At 33.0% G+C, this 15,146-nt stretch overlaps 1 pseudogene; it reads left to right on the forward strand.

Annotated features, from left to right (window-relative positions):
- Window positions 1-9,512: 9,512 nt before the first annotated feature.
- LOC111396403 lies at window positions 9,513-11,787 on the forward strand (annotated as a pseudogene).
- The last annotated feature ends 3,359 nt before the right edge of the window (window positions 11,788-15,146 follow it).

The raw sequence follows: 15,146 nt of genomic DNA on the forward strand, positions 1-15,146 counted from the left end.
AAAAAGTGGTTAAGAAATTGCTAATTTTTAATTTTTTTTTGTTGAAGATAAAAATATTTTTTTATGTTATTTGTAAAAAAAATTATTGTAATTTTATTAGCGTAATAAGAAGACTTATTATGCATTTTTATTTTTTACATTTTGTAAAAAATTTTGTTTATGGTGATTGACAAATATTTTTCCACATACGCATCATGCCAACAACTTTAAAAAAATAATAATAATTTTAGTATATATAAACTCCATGAGACAAAAAAAAAATCTCCGCACGTCAGAAAAAAAAAAAAAAGACTTCGCAAGGTGCGAAGCGATGGCAAACTATCTCTCCGCATAGTATGAAGATAAAAACAAAACTCTCGGGACTTTATCTGTAAGTTCCAAGAGGTCCTTTTTCAAACAACTTTTGAGCAATGCATTGAACACTTTAATTCCTAGCCTACAATCCGAAAGTATAATTTCATTGAAAATTGTATCCGCTTCTAATGTCCAATAGCTGTTATCAAGCAAGTGTCAAATATTGAATTTGGGTGGTACCCTAGAGCCTCCATTTGTGAAAGTAATGCCATGGTACTATCAATATCCTCTTCTTTGCATAACTCACATAGTGTTTCATTGTATGAATCACAAAAAAACTCATTTCCAATACCGTAAATATGATTTACATGCTCAGAAATTGAGCTTTAATTGAAATTTAAAGAGAACATAATTGATTTTGAGCCATGTTTTTCGACTCTATTTCATTGTATATACGAAAAATTTACAATCTTGAAATTTGACTTGTAATTAAGGAATTTGAAAACAACTCTCCGCACTGTGTGGAGAGTTTTTTTTTACTCCGCACATGGTTCAACTCTCTCCGCACTGTGTGGAGAGATTTTTTTCTCTCCGCACGTTTTTTTACCTCCGCACATGGATCAAATCTCTACGCACTGTGCGAAGAGATTAACTCTCTCCGCACAGTGCGGAGAGTTTTTTTTATTCTCCGTACTGTGCAGAGAGTTGATTTGTCATCTCTCCACACTGCGCGGAGATTTTTTTTACTTCGCACTGTACGAAGAGTTTGCCAGCTCTCCGCACATGGTTAAACTCTCTCCGCACTATGCGGAGAGGTTTTTTCTCTTCGCACATTTTTTATTTTTTATTTTTACTACGCACTGTGCGGAGAGTTTTTTTCAATTTTACAATATTGAATTATACAAAATTTAGAAATATAATCTTCACATTCAATTCAATCATATCAACACTATCAAAGAATACAAACAAAATAGTTTGTATATTTCTTATTCAAGCATGAAATATACAAGCATATTTTTTCTAAATAACATACTGCTATGCAATTGTAAAAATAATTTACAATTACTTTCTTATATCATGGAAATATTTTTAGATATTGCTTAAAAAACTTTCCAAAAAAACTAAAATTCATACACTAATAAAAATACGATAAATACAAAATTCGTGCAATGCACGTGATAACGACTAGTAGATAGATAAATATGTAAATGGGAGAAAAACCTGATAATGAACAGTAAATAATTTGGTTCAAGTGTGAAAAGTAGGGTGACAAAAATAAATAGTGAATTTGGGATCCTCTCTTTTAAAAGAAAGAGTGATAAAGCAAATGCAACCTTCTTAGCTAAAACCATACAACAATACGGAAAAATCATATTTTTTAATAAATATACTATGTGCATATATGCACTCAGGTGAGTAAGGCAACCAAATTGTAATATCCAAGAAGCAAATTTAGAATGCCTGCAGAAATAAATCTGGGCAATCAATGGGCAAATAATCCAAAACTCCTACTTTTTCATCATGGTCATTAAAATTCTCAACCATAAGAAGAAAATTAGAAAGTAGTGTGCAAAATTAAAGGGAGGATATTGAAAATCCAGCAGGTTATTGTAGAGAATTACGAATTGGCTTCGATTAGGATTTCAAAATTTGACCAAAAGGAAAGGACTACTTACTAGATATTTGATGAACATTATTTGTGGGTTTTTGAAATGCGCCGTCATGCTCTTTTCGTGTTTAAATTCTGAATCCTCTACTGCCTATGGCTCTTTGCTGTATCATAAGCGGGAATATCGTGGTGGAGGGGAACCGATTAACGGCTAGAGCTAATAGTTGCAGTGGTGATTGAACTTTAAGTCTATGCCTTTAATTGATCGCTGAAGTTTAAAATGACAAGTTTTGATCATTGAACTTAGGTCTATATCTTCGATTACTCATTGAAATTTATAATGTCGAGTTTTGGCCACTGAATTTTGGAATACATCAAACGTCACTCATTAGCGTAACTATTGAACTTTGAAAAATATCGAGTTTACAGTGAGTAATGTGCAGTATTTTTCAAAGTTCAGTGAGTAATGTACATTATTTTTCAAAATTTAGTGGTCAAAACTCGACATTTTAAATTTCAGTGAGCATTTGAGGATATGGATTTAATTTCAGTGATCAAAACTCAATATTTTAATTTTAGTGATCAATCAAAAACATGAACCTAAGTTCAGTGACCATTGAAACAATTAACTCTAGTGGCTATGCAGGACTATTGAACTTTCATCCGATCCGATTCGAACCAGATTGATTATCGGCCAAGAAAAGCTAGGCCACAACCTCCTGGTTAAGAGGTGGACCATTATCGAGCCAGATTGATCATGGCATGAGACAAGCACAACCAAACATGAAATTTTACATCTCCTTTGTTATAAAGTAGGAGGGAATATTTTAACCGAAATTGAACATTTCGATAGGGGTCGAATATTGGAATACGAAAGCGAAATTATTCAGAAATTAAAAATTTCTTTAATTCAAAAATAAGATCGTCTAAATGTTCACATGTATGTTATATCAAAGAAATAAAGTATTTGAATTTTTACGTAAATTTGATGATAAATTCTTGAATTAATTCTGCATCACGAACTTCCAACTTTTTAACTCTAAGAACTTGATGCTTCCAATCTCAATTTTTTTTTTATGGTATTCTCCAAAGTCAAGCTACACCGATGGATGACACCTTCTTTTAATTAAATTAATAAACTAATTCTTGAACTAGACAATTGAAAAATAAAAAAATAACTCTCTCTCTCTCTCTCTCTCTCTTCATTTCTCCAAAATTTGAGCACCATGGAATCATATATTATGAATGTTGTACAATTCCATTCCATAGGATTTCTATATTCCATCCAATTCCACATTCAAATATAAGTTCTAATTAAAATCCAAGTAAAAGTCTTAATTATAGTCCAAAACAAATTAGTTTACTTTTAATTACATGTGTGGTCCTAGAATTTCAATTTCAATTATAATTAAGTTGACAACTTTCGTAGTAATTACAATCAAGTACAAAACTTTATTGTAACTACAATTAAGTCCAAAACTATTATAATTACTGTAATTAAATTCCAATACTTCATTGAGCTACCATAGGGACCTGATCGGACATGTATTATCCAAGCTTCAATAATTAAATATTGTCTAGTTGACCCTAGACCACCAAATTTAATCATTAGTCTCTGCTTTTTTACTAAAGGCAAAAGACTGAATTTTCGAAATATATAATATTACAAAAGCAAATAAATCTGTAATACTTTTTTCTGACATGCTGTATATGTATTTTATCCACTTTCGAGATTCGATAATTAGGTATAAGCATAAATGACCGTTTTGCCTCTCTAATTATTCTCACTAACTTAAATTTTATTTTCTTTAACGGTCTTGTGAACTAATCACAGATGTCGAAATTTGACCATCACTAAACACTGAGATCAGATTTTAATCATTCAACGGAAAATACTTAAATAGTCACTCTACCCAATTTTTTCAAGGTGATGGTCCCCAACATGAATTCGTGTTGTCTACTCCGCTCATTCTCAAGTTCCCAACTGATTGAGATATTTGATCAATCAAATTGATCTCACACATTGATGAATTAAAGAATCATTAAAATCACGAATAGATATACATAATCCTGTTTAAGGATTTAGATAAAATACACAGCGGTCTAACGAAATTTAATTTTTTGCACGATCGTGCTATAGAATTAAATTCGACATTCGGTCCATTCAATACACTCCAAGTGATCAGTGTCACCATTAACTATTTCCGTGATAAAAATAAATTACAAACCCAAATAGTGAGCTGGTCAACACTACGACGTTCCAGTACAAGATATTAACCCTTATATATTAGTTGTGAACAAACTATTTATGATCAAAATATAAGTTGTGTCATCTCAACGCAAGTACCCAACTTATATTATCTCAAGTAATCATAGGCTCTTTAATTTGCATGTTCAATACTAAATAATGCAATAAATAAATAAAACTACAATTAATTTATTATAAATGACTACTTTATCATAGCAAAATATACTATATGGGCACATAACCTAAAATCAGAGATTTTGGTTCAGTTAAATAAAAACAGGAATCAAAATCGTGTCGATGGAGTTCCAAATAATTCTTAAATTTTGAAAAGAAACTGTGATATCCGACTCTAGAATTAAATTTATCATTTTTTCATTCTTTAAAATTTATTGATCCTTATTCAATGATCTGACCTAATAAATAAGTATTCTGATCAATTAAATTAATTAATTAATTTAAATAATTATATAAAATTTTCTGTCATTTCTAATTGCATTTTAAGGTGTGTTTGTCACCCATTACATAGGAAGAATGTATTATGGAATAATAATTGATGTTGAAATGTATGGTTAAAAAAGAAAGGAAAAATTTTTAATTTACGTATAATATTATTTTAATGAAGAATGCGTGGTTAAAAATGAGTACTGTAGAAAAATAATGGAGAAGAATGAGATAAAATGGATGACAAACAGGGGCTTAAGTTGCTCTAGTTTATTGGAACGAGTTACATTCGAAATTGGATAATTTTATGCTTTTGGTGACAAGTTCGATTCCAATAATTACAAGAAATCGAATAGATCCATAATTCCATTTAAGAAATATTTTATGTATAATGGACGTAAATGGTCCACAAACAATCAGATAACTGATTCACGGGACCAATATCGGGAACTTTAGGGGGACTAGCTCGATTGACAGAATTGCAAATGGGTGGAAATTTCTTCTCAGGGAACATCCCAGCTTCGAACCGTCTGGACAGATGCACATTGCTCAGGTTTCTTTACTCTTTCTCTTCTATATTTGGCTGAAAATTTTGTGATTTTATTTGTCATTTGGTTATTTGATTAGTCTTCCCAATGGGCTAACTTTTTATTATTTTATTTATTTATTTATTTATTTATTGATACAATCAGGCACAGTGTGAATTCTGTTAGTTAACTGCGTCATACTCAAATTAAGCTTTGAGTAATTATGTATGATTTAATGTTTTTGTGAATGTTTATTTTTTTGATAAAGTTCTTTGCTTTTATTTTTTTATTTTTCATTTGGAGAGCCAGAAAATGTGATGGTTATTATCATCCATTTATGTCAATTTGTCTTAGTTTGACTTGCTGCTGATCCTTGAGTGATATTCTCTTTTGCTTTTAAATTCAAATATAATCTTCTTTTACGTATAACTTATAAATTGTTGTTTATTGTATCCCGTATAACTGTTGTGATAAGAGTCTTATTATTTTCATGTATATATTGTTTTAATTTTTAAATTTTGTAACTTCGAATAATATAATTTGGTGCATATCTGATTCAATGGAATCATATGATAAAAGTAGCTATTAGTGCAATTTAATAGGAGAGATGAATATATTGTGTTTACAAGTTTTATTTAGTACTTTCGATGGGTTTTTCTAAATAACTATGGGAAGACATCCTATAGTTGTTCCATAGGAATGGGACTATGTAGACATACTTTTGAATGATCTCTTATTAGGCCAGTTGTGTATGCTGAGCAAGGAGTTATGAAAGCAATTAATGTTAACAAACTGACTTCTGCTTACTGCAAAGTTAAAATTTGGATCGTAGATTGGTTTGCACAGTTAAATCATAAAATGGGGGTGACTTGAAGAAAATCCAAGTAATAGGACAGTATCTAATTGAGATTTGGAAAGCTGTAGGGATGAATTTAGAAGGAGGTCAGGTGAAATTTCTTTGGTCTTCCGAAGAGATCAACACCAGGGCTCATGAATAATGGCCTCTTGTAATGGACATTGCTAGGAGGAATAAACTTCCTAGAATATTGACAGTTTTTTTTAATTGAATATGCAATCTTTGAAAATATAAGGCATCACACTTTTCCCCTTCTTTTGTGGTCTAATTAGGTGTTGTCAAATTATGGGTTGCTCTAAGCAAGATGAATTGTCAGCAGCCCAGATTTTCTACCTGCGCATGCAGTGTACTTATGTATTTTTTCTAAGGTGAGTTTTGGTTGAAGCAATGAACATTGTTAAAATACTTTTGCTACTTGGTTCAGTTTTCAAATGAACGCTTCATGAGAAATGCATCTTGCATGGTTTAACAATTATGAGTTGTTTCCTTCAAAGAACTTCATTGAGTAACTCTAGAGCCTATTGAATTCCATGGTTCTTGGTAGCATGTTGCATGTCTTTCTCAAGTGCACTTGGAATTTCCTAATTGATTTGACTATGGCGGTACCATTGTCTTTCAGTATTGTTGGAATCTGATTAATATTACGTCTCAATCCAGGCTCAGTTTCCAACTCATTCCCTCCTACATTTTTTCCTCTAACTTTGGATCCTCTTCAGGCAGATCTATCTTTCTTTCAGCTGCAGGCACATCTGTCACATCATTAAACCTAGCCTCCTTTTCCAACCCATCCTTCGATTCATTTTCTAGTACATAGGCTGTGCTACTAGTGGCATCATCAAATGCACTAGTCGCTGGATGAAACCGACCCGCCACAGCCAATTCAACTAACATGTCAACTTTTTTCTCCACCGATCAAGTCGAGTCGATATGACTGCTCGTAGCCTTCCCTCAAGTTTTTCCATTTCCGCTCTCAATAAATCCGCTACGTTGATCTCAAAACCAAGCTGTGGTGGTTGAGTTGCTCTAGGAGACTCTTCGTGGTATGCATGACGTGGCTCGACATCATGCTTCGCCTCGTCTCCTTCAGAATGGTGTGAAGCATTCTCATCTTTTTCCACAATCGATGTTAACTCTTTCCAATAGACCTTTTCTAGTTCGATTTCAGTAGGAATCAAAATGGAATTAACCTCCAACTGCAAATATTAAATCTGCAAATCATTAGTCATCCACTAATCAAATTTCATAATTTGTCCCCATTAAACTTTAAAAAACATAAATTTGCCTCTTTCGATTTCAACACAATATCAATGGCAGCAGATGCTAACCTCTTCGGTATTTCCCAAGCAACCATTCTTGGAATTACATCTGGATATTTTGTAACAAACTTCATTCCCAAAGTTGGAATCGCTTTGAATGCCCAAATCTATTATAAAACATGCATTACTATCTCATGACACAAATTTATATCTACAAAGTATTACAAGTCAAGTATATTGTTTGTTCATACCATTATAGCAAGGGAAAAGCCGTGCAAAGAATGCCGACAACGTCACTCTTCTCCGACATTGATACTTTTCAATTTACCTCCTATCTCATGTCTGAATATATTTATCGTGTATTCAAATGAAATATTCCCCCACGGACACTTCTCGAACCTATCCAAATCATTGACCAAGTCCAACCACCATAAATCGATTTAGGTATTTTCTTTCGTGGCCCACCGGACATACACCAATATTACAATCAATCCCAACTTATACTTGTCGCTTTTTCTCTTCTTACAACATGCAAATGTATTGTAGACATCTCCCTTTGTAATTTTCCTCCCACTATTCTTAAAATATTATTTCACAATCCGACACTCTGCCCCCAAAGTCTTTTCTACATCATTCTCATCACTCGCATTTAACCTAGTGACTAAAACAAATTCTTCCAATCCAAACCTCGCTCGTTTATCTCCTGTCTTGAGCCAAACTTCTCCATTTTCGTTGGTTTTCATTTTTTTCGATAACAACTGATGGATGACCTGTGAAGCCAACTTTATATCCCTAAGTCTAAGCAGAGATCCAAAGCAGCTTTCCGAAGCTTACTTTTGTGATTTGTATCCAGTTGTTCATAGACATCCTGCACTACTTGGAGTCTACATCTTGTTGTAATCGTAGCTTCAATCTGAATATTCTCCATAGCACTGCAAATAATAAAACATGTACAAATATGATACAATTCAAAAACAAAATGGAGAATAAATATTTATTATCTACAAATATGATACAACTAAAAAACATAATGGAGAAATTCCATATACAAAAGTATAAATCTTGTTAAAGTTTACATCACATTCCCAACAAATTGAACAGATTTACATTGCAGAAGAATAAAAATGTGAGCCAACTTCCCAATGTTCAATTTGGAAGGCCAAAGAATTCATTTAGGGGAGTGTTTGATAGGCATTTTTATGTAAAAATACATTTTAGAATAGTAAATTGATGTGAAATGTATGATTGAGAAATAAGGAAAAGTTTTTTATTTGCGCATAATATTATTTTAATAAAGAATGTGTGGTTAAAAAGAAGAGAGAGAAAAATGCATTTTGAAAAAAAATGGCTACCAAACGGGGCCTAGGTATGTGACAAAAATGTGAGCCAACTTCTTAGCGAAAGATTAAATACAAATAATATATAAAACACTATCACAGTAAGCTCCATTGCCAAAAGGGGAAGATAAGTATGTGACAAAAACACGTTTGGCTTTTTTTTTGGCCCTTTAGTTCGTTCTATCATCTCTAAAACTATAAAACAAGAGTAAATGAAATCAACTAATATCGTCTTGTATGCATGTCTTCAGCTCATCAGTGGCTTAAGCAAAAGGATACGGGCTTGGGGGCAGAAACAGATACATGTTTACGGTAATAAGATTCTCTAATAATTTCTTCTCTCTTGCACCCACCTCAGCACTTAGCGCATCTAGCCATAGAATTCTAACGAGCTTAATATGTCTAAATTCGATCATTCCAAATAGTTACCCATAGATGAAATTTCTACCAGAGACAGCAGTTTACAATGATTTAGAAATGACATTTTAAAATGCAATCCAACTCCAGTTACTCCAATATATGATTGACATGAATCGGGTGCACGCTCTATAAATCCAGGTCTCACTTGATTTTGCAACAAAATTATTGATATATTAATAGTTTAAATCATGTGTACTAATATAAAAGAAATTGACATTAAATCTATCAGTGAGCTATGGCATTTCTCATTTTCCCCAAAAAAACTTGAATTAAAAGATATAAACACCAAATTTAGTAAGTAAAATTAGGTCAATCCAAGCATACAACAGTGATCATGACAAAGCCATCAAAATTGTTAATACAACTCAGAAACCCAGTTGAACAGTACCTGGTATAATGTCTCGGATTTTTCACGTAAACAGCAAATTATGTGCTTGAAATTTGAAGGATGTTTCCTCAAAAATTGGTCTGCTAGATAGTGTTCGATTTTCTGATGCTCCTTCAAACGGCGATTTCTCTTGCGTATGGAAGTGATAGTGGAGAAGAGAGAGGCCGCACAGTGGAAAAGAGATAGTTCAAAGGTGAAAGGAAAAAAGAACGTTTGGGACTCTGTTGGGAAGGAAGGAAGGAGAAGGAACTACGTTGTTCTTTCTTTAATTTGGGGATCAATTGGAGGGGTATAGTAGTCTTTTTAAATATTTATACTTTATGAACTTCTAAGGACACGGTGCATAGTACACACACAATTGAAGCATTTTCAGTGCTCCTTTCTACCTGTCGTATTTCTCTCTGGTCAGTCTCTCCTCTCTCTCTCGTATACGAACGCATTTAAAGTCTTAAACTATTAACAGTCTGTGTTGTTTGTTAAACCCTAATTAATCAGGTGACAATCATAACGTTACTGTCGTAATATTTTGTTATTTTCTTTTTGGTATACATATCAGCGTTTGTTTAAGTATTCATAATGCCCTCTATAGGTTTCGCCTTTTGATAAGTGATTTTTCTGGTGTGTGTATTCCAGAAAGAGATGGATATGTGTATAATCTGAAGTTAATTTTCTTTTTATATTATGGCAAATGGTAATAGTTTTTCATGCAACAAAGAAGTTTATTTTCAAGTTGCTGAATTTACAGGCGTAGACTAAAAATCTCGTGATTTAAATGGGTTTTACTTGAGGTGTGAAGCATCTAATTGAAATGCTCTGTAAGAGACTGAATACTCCAGTTAATTGTAGCCAAAGTTATTCTACTAGTCTAGTATATAGGGAAATATCATGTACCATGTTCCCTGAAAATAAACCTATGGATACTTCCAATTATTCCAATCCATGGTATTGGAATCATCTTTTCTCGGAATTACTCCTCTCAAGCATCTGCACCAGAACAAATGAATCTAATAAAGCAACTTAGGGAGAGAACAATTACTCCCATTAAATGTCAAGTCTGCACTTATTGCTTGCGACTGGGATGTTGGCAAGTCTACAGTTTCCCACTTTAGTTTTATTTATTTAGTTAGTTATTTATTTTCTATTTTTGAGTTGTGCGCTTTTGTTAATTGATAATGAGTTGTATCGAATGATTATAGAGTCTGCACAGAAGGAATTAAGAAAAAGATGGGTTGTTCTTGCATAAAAAAATTCTTCTCGAATTGCAGTAGAGGGTTTGCTTGCTTTGGCACATAACAAAGAGAAGGCTGTTGTTATTGAACTCAATTGTGAAACTAACTTTGTTGCTAGGAATGAAATTTTTGAGTACATGGTTAGTGCTTCAATTGATTATTTGAGTACATGGTTATTTGAGTTGCAGGAAAAATAATTATCAGTTGGGAATAGTATATTTTGCTCAGGCAGCACATCAAATGCTTTTGTGGATGTTTTTTGATTCTGTATAATTGATATTTATGTAGGCTTTATCTTTGGCAAAGTCAGCTTTGTTGCTTGAAGGATCGAAACAGTCTTCTTGTACTATGCTTGTTGGACCCGAGTGTCTTGAGGTGAGCAGTCTTGATTTATCTCCTTAGAATGCTATCCATTTGTGTCTAAGCAATTAGAGCATAATTTTGTCTTGCTTTCGTTACCTTTATATTCTTTCTCATGATTTGTCTTGGCTTTTACATTCTCAGAGATTAAGCATGCATTTCACTATCAACCTCCTTGTAACCTACATGCTCTTTCTAATGAGAGGATGCGAATTAGTTCTTCATTCTTGTTCCTCATTGCAGCTTTAATCGACATTCTTGTAAAGGCTATGACGTGTTATTTGATTTTTACAAGATTTGAAGATGAATCTTGACCATCCTAAGTTAAATGGAGAAAAAATAGTTCAAAACGCAATTACAGAACTAGCTGCAATGATGGGAGAGAATGTCAGACTTGGAGGGGCTTTCGCAATGTTTGTGCCATCATATGGTGTCTTGTCTACTTATCTTCACTAGAGACCCAACCAGGTAATAAGGCTTCAATTCTTTACTATGATTGACACTACAAGTTTTGCAAGCATGGAAAACACAATCATACCTCTTAATTCATTGCCATGAAAAAATATTTTGAGCTACTCATACAAATCTTATTGGCTTCTTATTGAAGATCCAGGTGTAGGACGTATTGCAGGACTTCTATCACTCGAGGTAGAGGATCAAAATGCTCCAAGGGATGCTGCCCAGCTGGTTGGATCAGATATAGCAATGCATGTGGTGGCTGCAAAGCCACTGTTCTTGGTTAAGGAAGATGTTTCTTCTGATGCATTAGGCCATGAGCGTGAGATTCCCAAGTCTCAAGTATGTACTTGTCTAAAAATTTAATTACAATTGCATCTCATCATGATCCACTATGTCAATATTACCATTCTTTAGGAATTTGACAATATTCAACATTGCATTTCGAAAGAACACAAAAGAAATTACCATATGTTCTCCTTACCTCTATGATTTGTAATATGGTATAATTCTTTTATTGCTTCTTTGTCGCTCTTTCTCTTCTTTCCATCAATTCATTCACATTGGACAATTAATATTTGAATTATGAATTTCTACTAAAATGGACCATCGGAAAGATATCTTATTTGATCCTTGTGTATGCATTATGGTGTGATTGTCTGTTAGCCTTCAAAAAGAGAAATATTTCGGTTGAATGCAATTGTTTTAATTAAGTGTGAATTAGACTTCACAAATACGATTTATCCAAAGAGGCCGACATCTGTCAGTTGGGCATGGACCAGTGCAAAGTGAATGTACTTGCAAGAGAGTACTGCGATGACATAAAGAGGAAAAACAAGCCCGTAATACTATCCCATCGTAAGCATTCTCTAGACTCTTAACTCTATGTACCAGAGGACATTTTTCTTCAGTTAATATTCACTGTTATTTCTTGTTTACTTTTGCATACAGATATGCTCCCTGGTTTGCAGGAAGGTCAAGAAAAGATGTCAAAGAGTGATCCATCATCTTCCATATACATGGAAGATGAAGAGGTATTACCTTATATGTGAAAGGGAATGATAAAAAAAAATTGTAATTTTTTTTTTCATTTAAGTGTTGATCAGTACCGAAGGTTAGTCTTAGTCTTTTTTGGCAATGTTCATATGAATTTGTAGTTTTATTGCTTCCGTCAATGATATTAGTGTGTCCATAGGCGAAGTGGATGTGAAGATAAAGAAAGCATTCTGCCCACCAAAGGTGGTAGGAAAGAATCCATGCCTTGAGTACCTCAAGTTTATTATTTTTCCATGGTTTAATGAGTTCGAGGTTGAGCGAAATGCGGATAATGGTGGTGATAAGTGAGTTACTCTTATTTCTATTGATCTTGAGAAATATTGTTCATTACTTCTATGTTTTATTTATGTAGGTGTATTTGACCTGTATAATTCTAGTTGATTGAAATATTTTTCATCTTTATTCATAAACAAGGTCACAATGAATAACTTGCACTATTATCATTTAAAATATGTTTCTCTGCCATGTTATACTTCCATATGTTGGTCACACTACTTTTTTAAATGGAATTCTTTAATATGTCGTGTGTTTTATATTTGCTATTTCTTATCTCAGGACCTTCAAGAGTTTTGAGGAACTATCATCTGAATTATGAAAGTGGGGAATTGCATCCTTGGGACCTCAAACCAGCTCTAGCAAAAGCACTTAACCAGACACTACAAGTACTATATATAATCATGCTTGAACTACCATATTATAGACATGTTTAAGTTTTGTTTTAACAATATCAAGAATGAGAGTGGTCATATTTATCGTTATACAATAAAATAGGCTATCAATATGAATTACTAATGTACCCTCATATTGTGATGGAATTTCTTGACCATCTTGTTTCCATATTATAGCATATATATTTGGAGACGTTGACGTCTTTTTATAAAAAAAAATTATACTAGATATTAAAAGTACGATTCTTATGTGCAATCACTATTGTCATTTGTTTCTTTTAAAGATATCCGCGCTTTGTGTGTTAGGTGTCACGATGCTGAAATAAGCACCCACAATTGATAATCTGTTCCAAAACGAAAGGAAAATAGTTGAATGATTATTTCTTTACCATGGAAACCAGCTGTTATAAGAAAAAAGTAATGAAATAATAAGTGAAAAAATAATATGTTTGGAGCTATTATTTGAGATCTATTTTTAATTGAAGGTTTGAAGAATCTTAAAAGAGTTTTCCTTTCAAGACAATTCATTAAAATTTGTATAACTGGCTCCATTTTCCCCTTTTTTAACTCGTGTATGGGTCCATTTCGGCTTTTGCTTTTGCTTCCTGTAGAAGAGTTTCCTGAGAAAGTCTCCTTTATTTTGTTTGGAAATTAATTTCTAAAAGAGCTCTTATTCGAAAAGTGCTTTTATAGGAAATCACAGCCTCCCACTTGAGTATGTTCTACCCTCTTGAATCATGTGATTATATGGATTTTAATTGTTTACAATTGTCAAATAGTTTTATATCTCAGATGTCCACCTTTTTGCACCTATCTCAATCGCAAGCTCATTGTAGAGCCTGGGTTCTTGCACAAATTTCATTGATCTGCAAAATATATAGTCTGTCTATATGTGTCGCAATGATGATATCATGATAGGCTGGTGATATGTTTTGCTTCTATGTGTATACATGTCTTCATGTGTGGCTTGAAGCCTAAATACTTTTATTGCACTTATTTATTCATATTGACAAAAATAAGTGGCAGTTTTCATTGCAAACGATATCAAAGATTTGTTTTCTTTCTTTCATTTTGTTTTTCGGGTATGTGAGAGGAATAAACCAACTATTAGAAAGTCAACTCTTTCAAACACTATAATAGGTTTTTTACGCCTTGATATTTTATTTCACTTTTGTCCAACTTTGAGATGGTGCTACATCTAGCCATTTGATCCCAAGCTTCATTTTATTGAAATAATTCAAGAAGGTATGGTTTGAACTCATAATTTTTGGGAGTCAAATATATAGCACTTGTGCGGACTGATGTCCATCTATTTAATATACTGAGCTAGGATTCCTTGGACCCTTTCTCAGGAATACTTCTATTTCTCTATCAATTGCATCTGATTAATTCATCGTGTCTTCCCTTTGCAGCCAGTAAGAGATCATTTCAAGAATGATCCGAAGGCTAAAGAGCTAGTGAAATGTATGAAGGTATGTGTTTGGGCCTTTCATTTACTTTGCCAGGAAAATGTTTCTTTCAATTTTAAAACCCACCGCAAGTGTACGGTTCGTTAACAAGTAGTAAAATGGACTATGAGTCCAAGTATCATTCCCACGAGGATTGAATTAGCTCTAATTAGACTAATGTGACCTTAATCGAATCTAATTGAATGAAAATTTGGTTTAAATGTGAAAACCCCTAATTGTGGGAGAAATCCCCAATTTGAAACCCTAATTTTTAAAGAAAACCCTAATTTCGAAATTGGAAACCCTAATTTCGAAAGTTCACTAATTGAATGACTCAAAAACTCAATTAAAATGTAAATACGCAATTTTTGGAAGTTAATGTATAGAAATAAATTGAAATGCAATCATTAGGATCTCGAATCCCCAATTTACTATTAAAAACCCTAATTTCACAAATTCAACGAATCGATGGAAAAATGCCAATTCAATGTTCCTAAACCTATCCAATATACTCTCTCGATATATACTGAATCTACTCTTGCACACCACCAGC

The sequence above is a fragment of the Olea europaea genome, chromosome 6 (assembly GCF_002742605.1).
Source record: "Olea europaea var. sylvestris chromosome 6, O_europaea_v1, whole genome shotgun sequence".
Taxonomy (NCBI): domain Eukaryota; kingdom Viridiplantae; phylum Streptophyta; class Magnoliopsida; order Lamiales; family Oleaceae; genus Olea; species Olea europaea.